This window comes from Aythya ferina, assembly GCF_964211825.1.
Source record: "Aythya ferina genome assembly, chromosome: 5".
Lineage (NCBI taxonomy): Eukaryota > Metazoa > Chordata > Aves > Anseriformes > Anatidae > Aythya > Aythya ferina.
The window spans coordinates 41,963,204-41,980,474 of record NC_140301.1 but is presented as its reverse complement, the minus strand read 5'-3'; the positions used below and the strand labels follow the sequence as shown (position 1 = coordinate 41,980,474).

The 17,271-nt window shown below is 43.5% G+C and overlaps 1 protein-coding gene across 9 annotated transcripts in view; it reads right to left on the bottom strand.

The window, feature by feature from the left end:
- Positions 1 to 17,271, bottom strand: part of LOC311437378 (uncharacterized protein) — a 51,184-nt gene that overhangs the window by 5,170 nt on the left and 28,743 nt on the right. For 3 of the 9 annotated variants that reach the window (XR_014693427.1, XR_014693429.1, XM_084520589.1), the window contains one exon: positions 12,023 to 12,642. The exons of 2 other annotated variants lie outside the window; for them this stretch is intronic. The gene's annotated coding sequence lies outside the window, so the exon portion shown is untranslated. Of the gene's footprint in view, positions 1 to 3,451; positions 4,084 to 9,654; positions 10,195 to 12,022; positions 12,643 to 17,271 lie in introns of those variants that run through there. 4 more of the 9 variants (XR_014693425.1, XM_084520587.1, XR_014693426.1 and 1 more) reach the window with 2 other exon arrangements.

Here is a 17,271-nt window from a genome sequence, read left to right as displayed (position 1 = left end):
GATTAAAACCGATTTCTGAAGCCAACAAATATGAAACCCTTTTAATGTTCACATAAAAACGTTGCTATGAAAAGCTTTAACTTTTTTTAACTACTTTTCGAAAGCGAGCAGAAGTAGTGCTCTTCCAGCTAGCGAAGCCCGGCCAGCAACACAAAGGACCGAGCAGCTCCCGAGCACTCCTGGCCGCAGCCCGGCTGTGCCTCGGCGCTGGGCAGACGACACCGAGCCGGGCGTGGATGAGCTCTGCGGGTGTCAGTGGTGCTAATGTGGGCTTTGGGAGGCAGGGACCTTCGGGAACTGCACGTTTTGCCTCAGCGGCTGCGATGGGTATAAAGCAGCTCGGGGGCACTTATAAATCAGCGGGGATTTTCATCACTGAGGCACCGCCGCGGTGCCTACGCGCGGGCGGCTCCCCCACCTCGGCCAGGCACGGACGGACATTTTCTCCCCCTGCCTCGGCCGGGGACAGGGACACGGGTGCCCGGGACGGACGGGACCCTCAAGGCGCCAGCCCAGCGCCCTATGCCAGGCTCCCTCCCGCCTCAGCGGGGCCGGGGCGGGCGGCCCCATGGCCGGGCAGCGGCTAGGAGCGGGGCCGGGGCCCGCAGCGCGGCTCGGCTCGGCTCGGCTCGGCACGGGGCTCCGGGCGGCCCGGCCGGGGCTCCCCCTGGCGGCGGCGGCGGTGCCGGGCGGGGATGGCGGCGCGGTGCCTTCAGCGGGCCGCCCCCCGTGCCCCCCTGCCGGCACCGCCGTCCTCCCGTGCGGGTGGCTGGGGCGGTGGGTGGAGAGAAACCCGCAGCGACCCGTGCAGGAGTCATCCCCTCCGCCGGCGGCCGGCTGGCAGCGTGTCTGCGCGGCTTGTTCGAGATAAGGCGGCCGGTTAAAGCTTAACCCGCGCAGGCCGGGGAGGAAGCGCTTCGGAGAAATGCCCGCCCGGACCTGCCCGCCGGGGCTGCGCCACAGCGGGAAGCGGACAGGGGCCAACCCCAGCGCCAAATGGCGGCCGGGGGCTGTGGGCGCCCCGGCCGGGCTCCCCCGCCGCGCTCCCCGTCGTGCCTGTGAAGCCTCTCGGCGAGAAGGGGTCCTTCTGCCCCTGAAGCAGGCCATTAACCCCGCCGAGGGGATGGGCAGCACTGTGCTGCCCCGAGCTGGGAGCTTCTGCCTTCGGTTCAACCGGAATTAACATCGAGTCTTTCGTACTGCTGTGGCGTACGGACCTGGCGTACGAGGCAGGCCTTCGTAAAATTCAACCCGTCCCTTCAATTTTTTGAACTCTCACTTCATAAGTATTTGTGGTGTAATAAATAGCTCCTGTAAATTGTTTCCCATCATTTGGAAACACAGGAGCGAACATTTCTCTTTTTTTCTAAACACAGTCTTCTCCTAAACCCTAATCTGAGATACATGGTGAGCCATGCACGTAGACAAGGCCATGAACTAGTTTAACTAGAGTTATTTTGGCATCAGTTTAGCTGCTGTGGTGTGAACCATCATGTGGACATACTGAGAAACAAGGTGTAAACATCATATTAGCACATTAACACGGGGTTTTAAGTGTGTTTAGTTAAGTAGGTGTAAAAAGTGATCTAGATGAGCCAGCTCAAGCTTTGTGCGTAGACTAGTTTTAGCATTATTTGGAATTAAGTTCCTTTTGTCTGGAGTGCCAGTTTGGCAATGTAGGAACTCAGCCTAATTCTGTATCAGATGACTGCTATAAGTAAGTATATGCTTGTTCCACCGCCGGGAGATTTGCCTTGAAGTATCTGAAATATGTGACATAATACGCTTTCCTGCTGTAGTAGCAGTCAAGCTAAAAATCCAGCCCTATCACCTGACTTAACACGCTATTTTCTTTACATTCAAATTTAATTTATTTATTCATTTCAGATGGTGAAAGTCAACAGCCATGTATATCAAGACATACATACTTTCCCCTCATAAAAGCATATTCCAGAGCCTATGCAAAAAGTCTGTGAGAAGAAAAGCTTGTTAGTGTGCTTGAACTTTTAAAAAAAATGCAGAGGTATGGTGAACAATAAGAAGACAAAGTATTCAGAAGGGGAAAATGTTACACCCATAAGTTCAATCATATTAAAATTACTTTTTAGTTCATTATAAAACCTGATGATTCTGTCCTAACAAAAAATAATACAGGCTAAGATTGGCAGCTTCACATCAGGGAAGAATATGATTACAGCTTTTCTAAAAGAGAAGGTGAATACACATACACACCCTTAGCAGGACTTTAAAACATTTGGTAGTGTTTGATATGTCAAAACACTTGAGCAGCTGTAAGGTCAGAGCCCAAAAGCCTACATGCAAGGATGCAGCTTCTAGGGAGGGCAATTAGGGTAAAGTGAAAAATGCTTACAGGAGTCCTATTATAGTTGCTCTTTAAGTAACCCTATCTGAACTTAACCATTGTACAAAAAATATTCAAGTCTTGCAGGTTACTTATGCTTATGCAACCCGAAAGCAAAATCTATCAGTTGAGCCAGACCCTTGGCACTACTCCAATAGTTCAAAACAGCTCTGGAGCCAGCTTAACTGCCCTAACCATAAATATTTTCACATCTCCAGGAACACCTCTGCAGGGCACAGACCCATTGAGACAACCTACACTTCACTATTTCTGAACTCTGACTCCCAGAGCACATGCAAAGAAACAAATGGCATGGGCCGCATGTACCTGATCTGCTGTGATTCTTTGCCTGGGGAGCACTCCCCCTGGGCTAGGAGTCACAGATTGATTCTTCAAACAAAACAAACCCCAGGATACTTAAAATGTTCACCATCCCTTCTTTCCTTCTTTCCTTCTTTCTTTCCTTCTTTCTTTCCTTCTCTCTTTCTCTCTTTTTTTATGACATCTGTGGATATAGAAGGATAGACTCCACAATAAGAAACAATTATTTTTTAATATCAACAGATAGGATTCAGACATGTTTGCTTTTCATTGCTCTCCACTGAACGAGCCCAGGTACCGTTTTAGAATTCCTGTTGCTTGCTTATACAAACATGCTCGCAAGCTTCTGTCTGGTGAGAAAATAATGAGAATTTGTACAGCAATAAAGAGAGTCAACATTTCACCATGCTGAAAATTGTTCATCATCAATATCAAAAGGTTTTAATCTGTTGACGGTCATATACTTGATCTATACAGCCTGCTGCCCTACTGACTCCTCTCAGGCTAAGTGGAGGGTGCCCTGGGATATGTGTCTTTGTACACTGATAGCTCTGGAAACACCGAAGCAACAACTGTGCAAGGCAATGGGTTGAATAGGAAGGCCTGAGCAAGAAGTAGTCTTGGCAGTCCGTGTGATTTTCCCAGGTTGATGTGAATGAATTAAGAGCAAAGGCACTGCCTCCAGGAGTCAAAACAAAACAAAACAAAAAAGCCAAAGCAAAACAGAACAACAAAAAAAAAACCAACCCTCTGTCTAGCAGTTGCCTAGAGCAAAGGGACGGAAATTTTGTTTTTGTGTTCCTGTTGCCTAGAGTCATGTAAAACCTTTGCCCTTTTACAACTATCTACAAATCCTGGGGCTGACTGGGTATTACACTGTTTGAGAAGGAACGAGAAAGAAAAGAGAAAGAGCCCTCTGGGGCGTTGAATGGACCTAAGGGCCAAGCATGGGATTTGGGCAAAAGAAATTGCTTACTGTCTGTTTATTTACAAGGACTATAGAGGAAGGGACAGAGCCAGTATTATCCCTTTGTCCTCCTGATAGACGCCCTAACTCAAAGACTCAAATAATAACTTCTAAGCCAAGAAGAAAACGCTATTTTCCCCTTTTATGACAATCAGATGTTTAGTGGGAGGAACTCTCAATGTGCATCTAAGAGATAGGTAATGCCAGTTACAAGGAAAAAGGAACATTGCACCCTCAAACTAAATTAGCTTGGTTGCCAGTACAGTGAGCAGCCTGAACGTTGCAGAGATAGCTTCATAATCACTTAAAGTATACTAGGTAACACACACAAAAAAAACTTATCTAGAGACACCATAAACTTACAGGCTTTGCTTAGGAAAATGAAGTGGCAGGGAAGGTTCCCCAGATGTGGGCTATTCTCTTCCAGGTTTACCTGAGAAGGGAACAGAACAAGGACATCTGAAGGAGATGCTGATTTCAGCTGGTTTAAAGCTGCTTCACTGGCATAAGTGATTATCATGGCCGTGGTTCCTGCAGGTGCATGAAACCCTGTTTCAAAGGAGGATTTTCATCAGCACCATATTTTGAACAGGCAGGCAGTGATGGTGAAAATGATGAGAACATGACAGCCAAAAAAATAAAAAGGCAACGCAGATTCCTGCTTGAAAGTACTCTTTTCATCATTTCAGAACTCACCTCCTGATTTGCTCCATCTCCTTATCACTTTCTGTGAACTTTGTCTCGTGAAAAGATAAGAAAAAGATTATGTACCAAATGATTCAGCTGGGTCCCTGTTCTGACAGTCTGCAAGGGAAGTAAGTGGTATGCAAATATTAACTGTACAAGGTGAATTTCACCTTGTTTTTCACAACCCAATTTTAAAAGACACGTTTCTACAAGATATTCCATGTAAGATTTATAACCTTTCTGTTAACACATTCCTTTTCAGTTGTGTGTTTTTTTTTTGTTTTGTTTTTTTTTTTTTTAACATCTTTGAACACATTAGTTTCCTAGAATTTCTATTTCAGAATAATATAGATTGTTATGAAAAATAAATGGAATAAATTGCTAGTATTACTTTAAGTGCATTCTTATTCATGAACACAGCTCAGTGCTGGCCTGTCATATCCAGTTTTATAGTAGTAACGTACATCAAAAGTTAGCTTGCTCCGATGTTAAAAAACTTTTCAGGGGAGAAAGAAGTCACAGTTCATTGCAATATTTATAGGATTTAAGAATGCTTTTAAGTATCTTGTAATAGCAGATGCCATCGAGTACTCTGTCATAAGTGGTTTTCTTATTCATAACAAGTAATGCATATTATGATACGTTCCAAGCAAGGCCCACATTAAATTTTGTGGGAAAAATAAAGACCACATCTGTATTATTGTCTCAATTCCATTTGGGTTTTGTTAATGCCACGTTGCATTTTTATTTTTGTTTTGAATGCAGCTCTCACGTGTGGTTTTTAGCCATCAGTTTGGTAGTCTAATGTACGATGTATTTTAATGGATTGTCTAAGAAGTTCCAACACAAGTATCAAAGGCACACTGAATGGCCTTACCCTGGGGTGGAAAAAAGATTTGTTACAACGGGACCAACCTTTCGACAGCGTGGACAAGAAGTCCTCAAAATGAGATTCCTGCTCTTCCAAGTGTTGGCCTCTTTCTCCCTTTCAAAGCCGTTTCCTCCCACCTCTATTACTCAGCCTCTCCCCAGGAGTGTCTTCTCTTACCCTGGGGTACATTCTTGTGGCTTGCTGCCCCAGCAAACAGGGAGATGCTACAGCGTATCCTGGCTTGGGCTAGAGGAGCAAGAGGGAATTGCAGGACCACTAGGAGCTCAGAAGGGCTGGGACACCCGTTCTAGGATCTAAACAAGCTGCATTGTTCAGTACCTCTGCTCCAGAAGGTTCCATGATATGGAGCTAAGAGCTGGCAATGCACTGGAAAGACAGATTTAGGACTTGCTGACCTGTAAGTCATAGGATCAAGTCACAACACTATGAGTCTTCCTAGAACAGGACTAGGCCACATTCTAGCAAAAATTGACAAATTCGACCACACTTAAAGTCTCATTCTAGCTTCTCCAAGCTAGAAAGCCCAACTCCCTTAAGTGGCTCGCAAAGCTTCATGTGTAAGGCTCCCAGCACTACCACAAGAAGCTGTTACCTTCCTTCAGACGAGCCATTTCTGTGTGCCCCAGCCCTGCTTACTGCCTCTGGCCTTACCTTTGCTGCCAACCCTGACCCCTGCCAATGTCTGCTCTTAATCATTCAGTTATAAACAGCCCTTTAACATGTATTTGCAGCTGTCAACTTGCATCTCTTCTAGAGTGGCTGTGGTCATTGATTATTCAAAGCTGAACTGTAATTGGCAAGTTAGAAGTTGTTTCACAGCTGTTTAAGAATGTCCAAGGTAATACCTTTGGAACTTCAGGGCATGTAGATGAAAATATTTACACACATTGTTAAATAGGTTAAAAAGTAGGTCATTCCTTTTATTTATTTTTTCTTTTTCCTCTGCCATTTAACATATTGTGTGAGGATTTTCCTTTTAGAAGTTGCAGAGCTGCCTTAATCAGCACTTCTCGCCCTTGTCATCAAAACCAAAGAAGCTGGATTGGGAGCTTCTGACATGCTTGTAGTTCCTCTAGTCCAAATTCCATCTTAAGCACTGTTGGTATGATTCCCGCTGGGAAGCTTCTGCTGATTTCTGTTTTTTTCCATTCTGTTTGTTTGTTCCACATAAAAGTGGAACTCTATTTTTATGTGGAACTATACTTTCTGACTGGAAAGCATCGATAAAAGCAAGCCAAGAGTGTTTAAAAGTATTATCTAAAATGTATAATTGAAAGATAAGTGTCCACATGGTGTGCCTTGACAAGCTCCTTGAGTCGCTCTGGCCGTATTGAAGGCCAGAATTAACACCCACAGTGTTTTTTTTGCTCTAATCCTAGCTGCCCGGTCATAACGACCACAATCCTCCCACAGCCTCAGAACCCAGCAGTCTGTCCCTTTCCCTGTCAACACAGCATTTCTCTAAAGAATGCTGTTGACCAAAGGCATACCTGTAGAGAGGATGAGACAGTTATTTCCTATGTATCTTCTTAAAAAATCAATCATCTGCTGAGGTGATGAGAATTTGGGGAATTCTGTGTTATTAATACCCAGATGTTTAGTACATCTGTGGCTTGCTTGTAGACAAAGTCAGCACTCAGTAGAATTCAGCATATAGCAAGAAATATAAACAGGAAATGTTTAATTCTGTCCCAGTGAATTATATACCAGACATAGAGACTGTGGATTCTTAGGATTATTTCTGCAGTCGAGTGTTCAGATCCCGTAGCATTCCTAAATGCCCAAAGTGAAGTACGGCCTGAAAGAAGATTCTGGTGGCAAAAGAAATCTTTACGTTGCTGGTAGCCTACAGTTTTCAGTTATTGTCTTTAATTATTCTGAATTGTATCATATTAGCTATGGCTTATTCAGGTGTTTCTCAAGGGCAGTGAGTGTTTCGTTTGAGCAAAGTGTAAGGGTTCCTGAAAGAGTGACTCCCAGCAAGTAATAATTCAGTACAGAAATGTAGATTTCATTCAGAGGAAACTATTTTTAAGATGTGTCATCACAGACAAAGCAGACTTTAGTTGGTATAAGCTGGTTATTAATGGCTTTCTGATGTTAGGCATGGTATAGGTCTGAATGTGATTAAGTTAGCAGGAATTCTGCCATCTTTCAGTGACAATGACGTTGAGTCCTGAACTGAAAAATAGGAACATCATAACAAGGGAGTAGCTATTCTGAATAATTCAGCTAAAACATTAGAAAATGTCAGAGTAAACGGAAAGAGCAGACCTCAGCATGGGCAATTTAAAAGAACTGTAGTTGTTAAGATCTAATTATTATGCAGAAAATGGGAAGATTAAAAAATCCCTGATATTGCAGTTTACTATTGTCAGCCTTTTGAGCGCTTTATTTCTAGGTGATGGCATGATTAACATCTTAACTATGAAGGCAGCTCCGATTCTTAATAATACTGCTTCAGATATTAGTAGCAGTATCAGCAATAGCAGAATCCCTAGACATAGTTTTCACTCCATTAATACAGGAATAATTTGTTTTTCAACGGTTATTTTGAAACATATTGATTTTTCAGCCTACACATGTTTTTACTTGTTTGTGATCTTATCTTATTCAAATTTCAGAACCGCACAATTCACCGCGAAGATACAGAATGCAAAACGACCGCCCAGCTTGGCTTCAGACACACAAATGCAACCCCACACAAACAAAGGGATTTGTATCTAAGCATTATTTGCCTGTGTTCTTAATATTTCAGTACTCTGTGGAAGAAAGCAAGTTGGGTAACAAGCTGTTTTGACTTCATATTCAGTACACTTTCAGGTTTCTCTAGTCTACAAAGCCAAGAATCCAGTCTAAAGATGCCATAATGCCACAGAGCTTCAGCATGTTTAAGGCAAGACAATGCCTTAAACATGCTTTTTTCTTTTTTCTTTTTTTTTTTCAATCTTTGATGCCATGCTTTGGAATAAAATAAAAGTTTTGCCATAGATAAAAAAGGAGACATGTCTGAGACATTACCCAAATACCCAAATCTTCTGTGTCTATTCCATGTATTATTTATGTTTGGAAGAAGGAACCTTGGGTTAGAACTGGTTAGATTTGCTTTTTCTGATGAAATGAGCACTGAGCTTGAAGCATTTCATTGGAAATACCCTGCTTCAATGAGCTTTCAGCAGTTAAAGCTGAAGCCAAGTTCCCCAAAATGGGGCACCACACTGTCCGGGTCTCCAGTCTCCAACCCGGTAGCAAATGGTTTGTGGGGACTCGGCATCAAAATCATCCATCTTGCTAGTAGCTGACATGACTTCCTCAAAGAGCAATTTGTGACTTTTCCAGGAAAAGCTCAAGCCTCACAAGTGTGGACACTGCCATATGACTGTTGTTGTTGCTGTCATGTAGGAAACGGGGTCAGCTTTGTAGAGGGCTGCCTGTTGACTGCTCTGGGTTATTAAACTGGCAGCTTGAAAGCAAGCCTCCCGCAGACCCAGAGGGCTCCTCCTGAGAGTCAGCAAGCCTCAACTGCTGCCCTGTAAATGACTGCACTTTCTAGGGAAGTAAAACTCTGCTTGATTCCTTGTCTTTTCGTGAGGCTTCAATTTGGAAAGCCTTGTTAGTCCCCATCAGTACCAGGGAGGACAGGACCTAACATTTCAAATAACTTTTGTTTGTCCCCAGCAGGACTTGATACTTCTTGCCCAAGTTATGCAAGGCTGTCCTACCCTACGTGTGACAGAGCTATTTGGCAAGATCTGCCATTGTCTTCCTTTACAGACAGGGCCACTCTTTCAGTCCCGACTGACTGGGAAGTGTTTGCCAGTTTGTGTGTGTTTTATTTTAATTTCCTCTGCGCAGATCTGGAGAGTGCCTGCCTATAAATATGTGCTTATAGGGTGCTTGGGGAACCACTGTTTTCTCCAGGGACTAGATTGTGTTTTCAAGTCATATCTCACCATGGAAACAGACGGCTAATGAAGGATCTGAATTGGATTTCTCTGCGTCAACATCTCAGTCATTCATTGAACCAGGTGGCAAATCCTCATTACAAGATAAAGGTTACAGTAAAAGTGGGACCCCAAAAGCACAGGTTTCGCAGGTTAATAGAGATAAGCAATCTGTGACATCTTTTCCAAATCAAACTAATAGTGCAGTGGTACCTTCCATAAGGAAATTTTCAGGTCTTTCTACAGGAAGCTTTACAGCCAATCTGAATGCACTTCAGATTGACCTGTGAATTAAAATTTGTGTATTAAAAAAGGGACCAGAGCATGCAACTAAATTCTAATTCAACCTTTGCAACTGAATGCCAGACATCATTGAATGATTTTCAAGATGTTATTCAAAGCAACAAAATGTGTATTTTAAAGTGAGCTTAATCTTGCCCAGATTTTGCATGAAATCATTTGGAAATGTATGCTTTTGCAATTTTTTTTATTACACCTTAATCTGTTACAGTACTCAGGAAAGCTGTTGAAAATTACAGGCTATGATCCTACAAAGAAACATTACCATTAACTTTAATAGAACTACCAGCATGCTATTAACTGCCGCTAATTAACAAGGATTAATAAATAAAAGTTTTCTTAACATTAAAAGCCTTTGCTGAACCAATAGAAAACTGTGTCAACATTAACAATAAATATGTTCGGATTTTTCAGGATGCTATCAAAATTATAGTGAATTTCTGAATATACAAATCAATCAAATCAACCAATCAAAGCAGTCAAATCAAATAAAAAAATTGAGGGATTTGGGAAAGATGACATGGAAATGCATAGAATCCCTGCAATAGATGTAAAAGATTTGCCATAAAACATCTCTTTATAGTCTTGATCAGAACAAAAGACAAAGAGTGTTCCCAAAAGATCCACCATGTGTTTGACAGCCCTTAGTGAAGACTGAAGAAAGACTTTGGAAATCTCACTTTGTCCAAGCAGAGCACATAGTTTCTATCGGATAATAAACCTGGTAATAAATAACAAGTCTTGTTGTATTATTTTAAAGATGACTTAAAGAACTTAATCTATAATAGCAGCTTACAATACTGTTATTCCTGGATGGGAATTACTAATTGCTCAGTACTGCTAATATATGTTAGCTAACTGGAAAGTATTGTGGGGACTAGAAAGAAAGTTGGTAGAGAAATAACTGTATTATCTTTTGTTTTGCTTAGCTCTTTTCTCTCTTTTGTATGAAAGAATAGTGGCAGAATGTCATTCCTTATCCTTATTACTCTGTGAAAATATTATTTTGTGTCTGATTCTCATTCAGCACAATTTGTACCTCTGTCGTGATGCTGGTCCAGTAAAAGGGCCATAGGAGCATTGTGCCAGAAGGTGAAGGGAAAAAGAAAAAAAAAAGCTGTAGAAGGACTATCTAAGTGAAAATGTTTGAAAGTCAAAGGGAGGGCACATGTTTGACTTCACAAAAGAAAATGCTGTTTTCTGTTGCAATGTTGGTTACACAATCACATAAGGTTTTATTTTTAAAAGCAAGTAAAAAATTATAGTGCATCAGCTCCTCAACTGGTGTAAATCAACATGGTTTTATTGACTTTGATGGAGCTATGTCGATTTATACCAGATGAGGATTTGGCCCACTGTATGGAGATATTTTTATTTCTCTTCTCACTCTATCAGTTAAGGAAAGGGTAATAATCAGCAAGCTGGAAGCAATTATGTGTGTGTGAGGAGGGGGTAGTTTCATAATAGCTAACTTGATATTATTTCCTGTAAAATGCATCAGGAGAATAAAGCCTGGAGCCTGCTGACCAGTTCGTTTTGTAAAGAAATATTTGTTCAAATCTGTTTATAATAATTTGTCAAGCGACAGACAAGCAGGGCTCGAGCACTTGCCTTCCACTGACAGCAGAGGCGGCAGCGCTGTTGGTCACCCAGTCAGTGAGTGGCTGCTGAAGAGAAAGACCCAGGAGAAATTCAGGTTTCATTCACACCCATGTAAATCTGGAGAAATTCTACCAAAGTCAGTGGAAATATTCTCTATTTACATCAGTGTGCCTAAAAGAAAATTTTGGCAGAGATTTCAAGTAAGCATTTATAAGCTGTTTCTGGCAGCAAATAAGAACGGGGGAGGGGAAGATTATTCATTGCAGATGCTTTGTGAGATTAACAGAGGCTTTCTGGTGACAATAATGCCTACTAAGATAGTCACTCTTCGAGAATGCTTTTAAAAATGTGATTTGAGGGAGTTTTCTGTCATGCTTTAATTCTTAGAGCATTTCTTGGTGGCAAAAAGTGCTAACCAAGACCTCAAGTGCAATGGTCTAAATCGGCCTCCTGACCCTGGCTGGGCAGATCAGCCCCCACCTGTAATACTGAGTGGGCTGAAGTGGTTTATGCAGGCTAAGATTTCTAAGAAATCACTTTGGATAGAAGTATTTTGAAAGGTTTAATTTTCATTATTGTGAAGGAGCCACACATTGACAACGGAGTTGAAGACAAAATAAAATACAATTAAAATAAATTGAAGAATGTGTGAAAATATTTTTAAATATAATATTTAAAATATATTTTTATATTTATTTAAAATATATTTAAATCTAATGCAGATTATTCTTTAGAACATTCCCTAGAATAACCTGAATAATTCAGTACCGACGCTAATACTATTAACACTATTCCAACCAGCTGTTGGAATGAAGCTTAGTCATCAGTTAGCACTCAGGGATGCTTTAAACATTTTTGTAATGTTTTTGACTTACAAGCATCAATGAAAGTGCTTCACCCCCTGTTAGAGCAGATGTAGCTCCACGAGGCTGAAGGTGCTCAGTTACCGTGCCTTGTACCCATCTGGCCACCTCTTTCTGAACTGATCTGCAGGGAAAACGATGCCCTAAAATGGCACGGAGGTGAACCCTCAAGCACAAGCGGGTATCTCTGGAAGGGTTCATGAAAGTGGTGCCCAGCCAAGCCACAGGGAGCCCCGGCACAGGCCTCTGCCCTGTGGTGGCTGCCTTTGCAGGCTGGGGCTGGGGGGCGGCCCAGAGGCCACTGCTGAGCGCTGCCACGGCTCCTCTGCATCACGGGGCCTGCGGCAATAAGTTAACTCCACGGGGAAGGGGTGGTTCTGCTTATTTGGGGTTCCTTTGTTTTTTAGTAGCTTGGCTACAACCTCCTTAAAGCCAGCGTTAAAATGGCCTCCACCGGTTCATCTGGGGCAGATGACAGGTTGCTGACATTGAATTTAAATCCCCTTTCTGGTAGTGAATATATAACTTTCAGTACGAGCTGCTAGCTGTTTCCTCTGTGCGTTGTCAGAGTGCATCTTTCATTGGTTTCTTTAGTCAGCTTTCCAACCACTCATGGAAAGTCACGGGTTGTTTCTGCCCACTGTTTCACATCCGTGTGCTGTCCTGCACTGGAGGAGACAACTGCAGGGTCACTATCATCTTTTCTGGGGAGAACAGAGAATTGAAAAGCGGGTGCTATTTTGTAACCCATACCTCTTGAGTGAATTTCTAATGTTATACAGATGGTGTAAAAGAATCATTCTATTTTTTATAAAAACGTGCACCCAGATCCTTTTTGCTATTAAATGTACTGCACAAAACATAACCGTATTCCTAGAATCAATACCACAAAAGTGATTCAAACTAAGAGTAATTTAGAAAGGATGAGAAAACTTTGAGTACAACACACAAGCAAAATAGAGGCAGGCTCTTTTTACGACTTTTCTGCTTAGTTTTTAGGCCATTACAGAGAACGGCAAGATACAAAGATCACCTTTAAATCTAGTGTATACTGTGGAGATGATGTCCCAGCTAACTGTGATGTGGACAGAGATTATGACTGAAGTCAGGAATACACGGAAGATTAAATCCTAAACCACAACCCTGTCTTCATAGAAAAAAGTATTAAGGGAACAAAATAGATTGACATACCTAAACCAAAGCACTTCTAAATAAGGCATCTGTCAGATTTTTCCATGAGATGTAGGCAGTTAAAGATTTGTTGTGACAGGATTTGAGATGGTTGCATTTTAGTTTTGCTCAGCTTTCAGGGTAAAAGTGCTCTAAAGCCTGAAAATGAATTTCAGGGACAAGCTGAGCAGTGGCCAGGAAAATGATTAATATTGCAGTAACTACCAGTTCAGACACGTCAGCTAATCTTGAATGTGAGAAAACATGGGACGGGGTCATCATTAAATTAAGTGAAGCTTACGTGTATGAATGAATTTAAGCTTGGTGTCCAGCTACACACAGGATTAGCTATTAGTGCAATATCTGATCTGTACATGCTGCTGGATTTAGTGCTTAGCACAGCAGAACCTCAGGCTGCAAGCACAATTTCTCATAGGAAATATCTGTGGGTTACAATGCATCATTGTTTGGCCTTGATCAGGAACCAAGATAATCCTACCACCAGACAGAGCTCAAGTCTGCTGAGAGATCCCTGAGAGGAAGCTCGCAGGGCCCACAGGACCAGGCGCTCATTGCTTACTGGGTTATTCACCCGAGGATCAGGGCATAGGACAGAAGAGACCCAACTACACCCTGTACCAGCTGCAACCCCTGGACAGGTAGGACTCAGGTAAAAGCCAACAAACTATGACCAATGAGTTCCCTTCCATGCACTCCAGCCTGATCTCAGAAGAAATATTAATCATATTCCTGCTGTCTAAAACAGAGCTCAGATATTCTCATAGACTGATGGTCTGGAAGCCTCCTAAGTCTCCTAAGGATTTTTTTTGTTTGAACTATTTGTGTTTTTTGCTGTTGTTTTGTTTGTTTGTGTGTGTGTTTCTTTGCTTGTTTTACTACACACATTGGAAAATAAATCCTTGGAAGCAAGAGCCACCCATCACTTTTTGATCATCATGTTCCCATAGATATTACAATGACTGGGCTGGAAAGGCTCTCTGAAGGCCATCAAATGCATCCCCCTTGCTAAGGCAGGTTGGAACAGCCCAGGTTGAGTTGCTGGGATATCTTCACTCACAAAACTGCTTTCTAGTGTGAAGCCTGTATCTGACTGCTGCAAGATTTTACAAAAAGAATTAGTGTGGTACTCGCAGCTCCTCGGGGGAGAAATGAGAAGAGGAATGAAAGTAACAGAATGACTTTTAAAAGGCTGTTACTCAGCTTGGCCCTCAATTTAGTATCAGTTTATTGTAACTGTTAATTAAAAAAAAAAAACTTAATTTGATTACTCTGGGTAGTCCTGAAATTTAAGAAGCTAGTGTCAAGGCCCACAGAGCCTGAGACCAGCTACGTCTAATTACTAGTCTGGAATTTTTTAATTACTACAGATAAGAGTATTGGGGGAAAACTGCCATGATTCAGAATTCAGAAACCACATCCTCCCTATTTTCTAGCCATCCCACTCAGCTGCTGAGAGGGAGTGCTGAGAGTGTGGAGGCTAAGTGGAGGCAAATAACCACATCCCCAGTCTGCTGTCATCCTCAGACAGCAGAATTTCCGATGTGCCCTCTGCTTAACAAAGAGAAGTGATGAAAACAAAGAGGATGTAAGTAACTTCGTCATCAACAGGTGCCTTCACAATAATTTCTCAGAGTTGTCCTGGGCTTACAGGCAAAATTTCCATTGGCTTTTTGGCAAAATTCTGTCATGCCACCACTTAAAAAACTTAAAATGAATCAGCTGAAGGCGTGAAGACAACATGAACAGTTCAAGACATCTTAAAGCCTACGTAAAGGCTCTAATTCAGGAGCAAAGTGCCTGCAGAGCTCTGACAGCACTCCTTTTCTGAATGTCACCTTTGCTGAAAAAGGACTAAGATACCTCAGTCATAGAAGTTTACTGTCTCTTTTGCCATGTAGCACACACTGGTGAGGGACATCCTCATCATTTACACCTAACTGTCATAACACAGGCCTGCTTTCATTACTGGCTTATGATAAAGCACTGTGCTGTGAACTGGAAGATAGGAGGTGTGTTCACCACAGCAAGGTGGCTGGGTTGGTGTATTAAACTGCCGAGCTGAGGGCATTTGCCAGAGTTTTTGGTTCATTATAAGCAGACCCTACTGAATAGCATCAAACTAAGGCCACTTGATTTCTAAACGGAAGCCTTCACTGGGGGCTGAAAGCATTTTAAGGTCTCTGACACATAGTATCTGTTGGGGTTAAATAGCAGCAATCTTTAACATTTTAATGCTACGCTGCTGTCTTCCAGTGCCACCAGTCCCATCAGCAGGGGCACCAGGAACAGATGAAGATGAAGATGAGGATGAGGATGAGGATGAGATGAGATGAGATGAGATGAGATGAGATGAGATGAGATGAGATGAGATGAGATGAGATGAGATGAGATGAGATGAGATGAGATTAAGGGTGGCTCCACCACGGAGTCTGGCCTGGGGACCAGGAGACACCAAGCCTCCGCTCTGGCCACCACTGGCGCGGAGGCAGAGACCTGGATCCAGCAGGGAGGTGGAGGAGGTGAGAGGTGGGCGACGCAACGCTGTTGCTGCTATATCTGGCCGAGTCCAACTGTGATGTCCCACGCAGCTTTCCCAGAATCTTCATTCAGGCAACTTGTTCACATGCATAATGATGTGACCACTGAGAAAATTTTGCTTAAAGTAAAGCACAAGAGAGCACTGATGCAGTGCATGCAGCAAGCAGAATAGCTTTAAAACCTCTTTCACAGCTTTGATCTGTGGCTGTCCCTGCAAGGTTTTGGGGTTGAAGTAACCCCGTTTTGCCCTGCCAACAGCAATTCCTACAGGTTGACAAACATGGGTCCCATCCACTCCCACTTGCAACACTCCCCTCATGTCTGAGCCTACTTGCCAAGTTTTGTGCACCTCTGTGTCTGGCACCTATGCAAATTAAGCAATCTGTATCTAATTTAGATGTGGTCATAAATATGACTTTTGAAAATAAGGGCTTTAGGGATGGGCTGAGCCCAGGCCTCGCTGAGAGAGAAGCCACAAGTGCCAGGTGAGAGCGTGTGAGGGTGGGGAGGGGGAAGGAGGCCTTCTTGCTGATCATCCCAGAAAGAACACGTTTTTGTGAAAAAGAACAAGTAACAGGTGATGGGCAGCGAGCACAACAGCGGAAGGATGAACTGGAAAGAACAGCATGAGGAGTGTTAGCAGCCACCCAGTGCTGCTTCTGCAGCGGGTGCTGCCAGGCTCTGAAGTCCTTCATTATCAGAGCCCTTCTGCTGCCAACCAGCTCTGGACCCCTCATCCCCCTGCACCACCTCTCCCTCCTTATGGGACTCCCAGGGCCTTAAAACTGCACTGCAGAGTACAGGCAGGCTGCCTGCCAGCTGTGCATTGCCCTGCTCCTTGTGACAGGAGCAGAAACCACAGCAGCCAGCTTGCCTGCAGCAGTTTTTCCCCTTTTTTCCAGAGCAAGTCTTGCTGCTGCCTCTTTCTGCTGCTTTTCCCTCTCACCTTGCCCCTCTCCCAGCTCCCAGGAGCTGGCAGGGATCCAGTGGCACAGCGGAGCTGCCAGGCATATCCAGGTGAACCAGTCTGGGCAGAAAGTGATTCCAGTCTGTTGACCTCTGTACTCCAACTCCTCCTGACAAAGCGAGGGATAATGGGGTTCACGTGCTCTTCTGAAAACCTTGCAGGAAGAGTGACAGCGAGAGCACGGCTGGGAGAGGTGGGATGGCTCCACAAAGCTGGGGAGAGGAAGGCACAGGGCTGGGCCTTCCAGAACTGAAAGCAGTGTAAGGAGAAAGGCCAAGCTGAACAGGTCATCATGAGGTTGTAGGAGAGGCTCTGAGCACTGGCATGGCTACTTTCCCCACCAGTCAAACACTGCAGTTGGCTGCTCTGGTGCTGCTGATAAGTTCACCCCTTGTTTCTTCTGTGCTGTGTCACAGCAGTGAGGTGAGCCTTGTGGGCTGGGGTTAGTCTAGGTTGTGAGCATGGATGTCATCCAGGATGCTTGCCTGCTCTCCTCTGTCAGCATCCTTCCCTACCATTAAGGCATGCACAGGGATATAACTAGTTTCTGACCAGCTCTGTGTCCTTTCCACTCTCTTCATGCCCTTACAGCCACATACAGGAGGGACAAAGGAATAAGCCCGAGTCTGGACACCAC